Source organism: Bos javanicus, chromosome 24, assembly GCF_032452875.1.
Source record: "Bos javanicus breed banteng chromosome 24, ARS-OSU_banteng_1.0, whole genome shotgun sequence".
NCBI classification, from domain to species: Eukaryota; Metazoa; Chordata; class Mammalia; order Artiodactyla; family Bovidae; genus Bos; species Bos javanicus.
The window spans coordinates 50,397,988-50,404,503 of NC_083891.1; the positions used below are offsets into that span (position 1 = coordinate 50,397,988).

A 6,516-nucleotide genomic window follows, 5' to 3' on the forward strand; every position below is an offset into this window, starting at 1 on the left:
AGTGCCATCATTATGTTAGAGTAATCATTAGTTACAGTAAAATTCTTCTTGAAATTCTTTAGAAATTAATATTTGAAAAACAATAGTATTTACAGGATTTTGCTACAAATGTACAGGAAAAGTCAAGGAATTAAGCAAATCCGTTGTGCTCTATTTCCCCTGAAAATTTATTTAATCATACTGTTCATTAAATTTGTTTTTATTACAGAAGTAAAATAGTACATGGTTCATAAAAATGCAAAAGGAACAGAATGTTAAAAAATTAATTAACCGTGTTTATCTCCCCTTGATACCTCCTTATCATACTTACAAGTTATAACCACTGTGGTTTCCTTTGAGTCTTTGTGATGGTTACCGTCATGACTGGCACACGTATCTCCCCTTACCTTGATTCTTCTAACTCTAGACTGATGCATGTGAACTTCCAACTATGACATCTAAGTAACAGTCCACACATACCTCCTATTACCTTCCTTTGTCTCTACTCTCAATTTCTGTTACTACTTTTAGTTTTCCTAGTAGTCAGCTTTATCTCTACATAATGAACTTAAAAGAGCTTTTGTAAGCAATTTAAGATAGTTTTATTAGCTTGCCACAGTGAAAAATGAAAAAAAAATCTAGTATTTAGCTTCCTTATCTCTTATTTCATCTCTCAGCTATAGTTAGTTAATATTTCTGTTGTAGAGAAATTCTTGAAATTTACACTGTATTTTGTTGTTTTCCATGTTTTGTCTTTGGATTGATTCTGAAATTAACTGATGATATGTTATTCATGTCTAAACAAGAGTGTGGTTTGATAAATACAGTAGAACATGCAATTCTGTATCACAAAATTTTTGACATTCAAAGTCTTTTAAGTGTCAGGTGTAATGAATCCTCCTTTAATTTCTTGCTTGCTTTCTTCATTTCATCTAATCCTACCCCACAGTAAATCATTTCTGTGGTGGTTCTCTTGCCCATGTACACTATTCCTTTGCTGATGTTAGCCTGAGCTATTTAAATTCCACTTGGTTTTCTTTTAAATTCCTTTGTTGTTGTTCAGTTGCTAAGTTGTGTCCTACTCTTTTGTGATCCCGTGGACTGTAGCCTACCAGGCTCCTCTGTCCATGGAGTTTCCCAGACGAGAATACTGGAGTGGATTGCCATTTCCTTCCCTATGGAATACATCTTTGAATAAGTTTTTGTTTTTAATAAAGCGTGGATGAAAACTGAGTTTTTATATATATGAAATGTCTTCATTTTTTTCTCTGTTGGTTGGGTGAAGATTTGCAGATTCAAAGTCTTCTTCTTTTTAGTTGTGCCGTGTGGCTAGCTGGGTCTTAGTTCACTTCCCCGACCAGGGATCGAACCCAGGGCCCCAGCAGTGAGAGCACTGACTACTAACCACTGGACTACCAGGAAATTCCCTCAAAGTCATTTTGTCAGACCTTTGAAAACATTTCTCCATTCACTTTTAGTGGCCAGTGTTGCTGACAGAAAATCTGGTGTTGATGAGATTCTCATTCCATTGTACATACTAGTTTTGTGTCCCTGAAAATGTTTCGGTGTTCTGTTTCTCTTTAGGATTTCTGAAAGATTGGTAAAATGCATTCAGGTTTGGGCTTTATTTCCATTTATCATGCATGTCTGCAAGTGGGCCAATTTACTGTATCTTCTTTTCCAAAGGATTTTTTTTTCCTGTTTTTATTTTCCCTCATTAATTTCCTTCCATTATTTCTGTTTTTTCCTTTTGGAACTTGGGTTAGATGACCATGGTCAAATCCCTCTGTTGTCCTTGACTTGTAAATTTTATTCATGTTTTTGCCTCTTATCTTTTTTGTTCTGTAATATTGGGGATTTCTGTGGTGTTCATTCATTCATCTGTATCTATCTTGGTTTTTAGCACTTCTAGTATATGTTTTGTTTCAACAGTCTTCTTTCTTTTTATTATGGAAAATTTCAAGCATATACAAAAGTAGAGGGAAGAATGAAGTCCCGTGTTGCCTTCTCCCACCTTTTGGCAGTTATCAACTGGTAGCTGATATATTGGAGAAGGCAATGGCACCCCACTCCAGTACTCTTGCCTGGAAAATCCCATGGATGGAGGAGCCTGGTAGGCTGAAGTCCATGGGGTCGCTAAGAGTCGGACACGACTGAGCGACTTCACTTTCACTTTTCACTTTCATGTATTGGAGAAGGAAATGGCAACCCACTCCGGTGTTCTTGCCTGGAGAATCCCAGGGACGGGGAAGCCTGGTGGGCTGCTGTCTCTGGGGTCACAGAGAGTCAGACACGACTGAAGCGACTTAGCAGCAGCAGCAGCTGATATATTTAATCTATATTCCCACCCATTCCACCTTCACTGGGTTATTTTAAAGCAAATCAGAGACATCATATAATTTCATTAATAAGTACTTCTGTATGTGTCACTAAAAAAGTGAAAACATTTTTTTACTTAAACATAACCATAGTACTGGTATCACATCAAAGAAAATAAACGATAATTGCTTAATATCATATCAACTCAGTAGGGTCAAATATTATTTTTTTTTATTCCCAGTAACCTTCTATTCATAGAATAACTCTTTAATGGCCACTTTTCTTTTTAAAGCTAGCAGTGTCCTTTCAGCTCTCTTCCTAGAGTTAGTAAGACTCTTTTAAATATTTCTTCCTTTGTGTTGTTTTATTTTCCAGCAGTTTCTGGTGATCCTTCATTTATTTGTTTTAATGAAAGAATCATGTATAGTAAAATAGTGGCTTGGCATAAGTTTCCTTTGTACTTGTGTCTTTTCCTTGTGGGCTCTCCCTGAGCAACCGCAGCCAGCTGTAAGACTTTATGACAGGTAGAGCTATAGCATGCAAAGGCTGGCATCAAGGCAGCGTGTTATTATAACTCTTGTTAAAATAAAGATTTGGGGCCTGTGAATATCCTGGCGCTCTTTCCTCCTCTTCACCCATGTAGTTGTGATTGTCTTAGAGCTCCACTCTGCTTGTCTCTTGAGAGATAGCATCTGTAACAGAAATTCTCCCATCATTGACTATCTCTTTCTAGAACTTATAATGTTCAAAATCAGTCTGTCCCATCCAACATTATTTCTCTAGCATACAGCCTTAAAAACATGAATACTTTTCTGTTGACTTACCAAAGCCATTTTTAATATTGCATTTGACCAATAGAGCACTTGACAGTTGATTACTTTTATATAACACTTCCCTGTCCAAACTTAGCAATAACAGTTATTAGGACTATAAATATAGACATAAAAATGACTTGGTAGCAGAGGTTAAAATGGATTTAAAAACAAGATTGGCCAAAAGAATGTTCATGAAGCAAGTAAAAACTTAAGGCTCTGTTTGAATTGTGTGCTGTAATAGTTATAATTGGATGAACAACAGAAATAAAACCTGAAAAGGGACTGAGGTTTCCTAATGAGGAAAAAGTGGCCAAGAGGTAAAGCTGTGCTTCTCAGCGAGCGAGGACAAGAGTTGGAGTCTGGCGCCTGTGGAGGGTGGGCTGCTAGTGAACCATCTCCTCCTCTAGGTTGAAACCCTGAAGGACTGTACTTTGGAGTGTGGGGATAGTTTACCCTTGAAGTTACCTGTAAAACCTCAAGCGTTTGTTTTGGCCTGCCAGTGCCCAGAAGTGCTCAGCAGAAACAAAGAGAGATCTTCTCTGGTACAAGACCACAGTATCCTGCTCCTCAAGTTACTCTTACAAGTAAATCTTCAAATTCAACCCCAGTTAAGAAATAAAAAAGAAATGAGGCACATGAAGAGACAAGACAAACATAAGCCAAAAGTAACAGATACAATAACAAATAACCCTCTGGAACTCTAGATATCAGACAAATGCTCTGAAACAAATAACTTATGTTTGAGATAAAAGCATTCAGCCAAGTAACACTAAATTCTAGAATTGAAAAATACAATGTTAACTCAGTTAATGAGGCTTATAGAGATTAGACCAAAGAAAATTAATAAACTGGAAGATAGACCAGAAGAAACAATCAAGAGACAAAAAAAAAGATATATTAATAATTATATTAACATATTAATTGAGGTACATTTAATTGAGGTCCAGAGGAAGCTGTGAGTAAGAATGAAGAAGAGGCAATATTTACAGGCTTCATGGCTGAGAATTTCTTAGACCTGACAAAGGACATCAATACACAATATTCAGGAAGCTCGGTGAAATCCACATCTAGGGACATCATCATGAGGCTTCAGAAAATGACAACAAAGAGAAGACTATGCATGCAGCCAGAACAAAAAGGTTTCCTTCAAAGGAACAATTGTTAGACCAACAACTGACTCCTCAACAGCAGCAAGATGCCAGAAGGCAGTGGAGTGATCTGTGTAAGTGGCTTTTACAAAATACTTATTAAGCTTAACTCGTTACACAGTGTAAAGAACTTTCAAGAATGAAAACAATGAAGACTTTTTAGAAGGGGAAAAAAAAAAGTTTTCACCGTCTATCTGCAGACATGTAAAAATGTAGAGTAAATTCTAAAGAATATTCCTTAGACAAAGGAAATATAATTCCAGCTAGAAGTGCAGAGATGTAGGAAAGAATGAAGAGTAAAAAAGCTGTGATTATTTGAGTTAAACAAAAGGAATGTCATATATATAGGGCAAAGCAATAATGATATATGGGATTTTGAAAAATACATAGACAAAATACACAATAATAAGAGCTTATTGGTTACACAGAGTTAAACTGTTAAGGAGATACTTCCATTGCCTGGCAGGAGGGTAAATTAAAAATTAGCATGAAACTTTTAATCAGGATGTATGTTACAAATTTGAGGATAACCACTAGAAAGCTAGGAGAAACTTCTAAGCTATGATAAGAGAATATGAGGGAAGAAAGTAAAATGATTTTTTTTTTTAATTCCAAAGGCAAGAAAGAGGAAAGGGAACATGAAACAGACAAAACAATATAAGAAGACAACAGATCTTGCCCCCAAGAAATTTCAAGGAGAGAAAAGAAAAAAGGAGGGAAGGAAATTATCGAAGACTGTTAACATTTCCCCAGATCCAGATTTCCAGATGGAAAGGGCCCACCTACCACATGCCAGATATGGTGGGTGAGAGTAACATACCTCAAGGCACATCATTGTGAAATTACAGAACATTAGATACAAAAGAAAAAAAAAAAAAAGATCCTATGTCATTCCAGAGATGCAAAAAAAAAAAAAAAAGATAATCACAGGAAAAGTATCTGGAATCACATTGTCACCAGACTTATCAACAACAATGCTGGAAGCTGGAAAGTATTGAAATAATGTGTCACAATTCTGAAGGAAAATTACTTCCAAACTAGAATTCTAAACCCAGACAAACTATCAAATAAGTGGAAGGTAGTAAAAGTGTGCGTGTGCATGTGTGTTGAAGGACCAGTGAGAGCTCTTCAAAAATGCAAGATTTAAAAAAATGTATCTCCCATGTACTGTTCTTTAGAAAACACTGGAGAGTATAGCCTACAAAAAAAAAAAAAAAGAGAGAGAGGAACAAAAATACTAGGAAGAAGTGAGATTTAGGAAATGGACTCAACTTAGAAGCAAAGGGAATCTGTATGAAGGTGAAGAGTTTCCGGGAATAGCTCCATATCCAGGATGGAGAGCAACGAGGCCAGATTGGAGCTTCAGCAGATTTATTCTGGGGGTGAAACGAGAGAAATGTGAGGTTGTTGAAATTGCTAGATGATTGAGACAACTAAATGAATGTCTCAGCATGAAATAATTTTAAGTACTCAAAAATCAAAGGAAAAGCAAAAAAGACAGTAACTTTGAGAGAAATAAAGTTATGCAGAAGAGGAAAAGTTAAGATACAGTGTTAATACACTGTTAATAGCACTTAAGAAGGAAGTCATAATAATATAAACACTGAATATTGATTCAACCAAAATTATTCTCTAACTCTATTGGGAAGAAGGCTGGAAATGTGCCAGAAAGCTAAATATTTGTTTGCCACAGGAATGAGTCCGTGATCTGCAAAACTAAAAGTCAATCAGAAGAGAAATAAAGTTATGCAGAAGAGGAAAAGTTAAGATACAGTGTTAATACACTCTTAATAGCACTTAAGAAGGAAGTCATAATAATATAAACACTGAATATTGATTCAACCAAAATTATGCTCTAACTCTATTGGGAAGAAGGCTGGAAATGTGCCAGAAAGCTAAATATTTGTTTGCCACAGGAATGAGTCCGTGATCTCCAAAACTAAAAGTCAATCCGAAGAAATAGAGGCAAGCTTTGTGAGAGAGAAATGTTATTAGGTTAGTGAGAAAGCAATTGCGGTTTTGGACCATGGATTTTAAGTCATTGTAACTAGGTTCATCATGACTTCCCTGATGGCTCAGCAGTAAATTATCCTCCTGCAGTTCAGCAGACACAGGTTCAAGCCCTGGGTCAGGAAGATCCCCTGGAGAAGAAAATGAACCCACTCCAGTGTTCTCGCCTAGAGAAGAATCCCATGGACAAAGGAGCCTGGTGGGTCACAAAGAGCCGGACATGACTGAGTGCACATGCACATAAC

At 36.5% G+C, this 6,516-nt stretch overlaps 1 protein-coding gene and 1 long non-coding RNA gene across 5 annotated transcripts in view; both read left to right on the top strand.

Moving 5' to 3' along the window:
* The window catches only part of ME2 (malic enzyme 2), a 65,615-nt gene that overhangs the window by 41,954 nt on the left and 17,145 nt on the right, over positions 1–6,516 (top strand). The window lies entirely within an intron of this gene.
* Positions 7–5,185, top strand: LOC133237749 (uncharacterized). The gene is made up of 2 exons (XR_009733322.1): positions 7–4,335; positions 4,879–5,185. It is a non-coding gene; the product is annotated as an uncharacterized LOC133237749 (long non-coding RNA).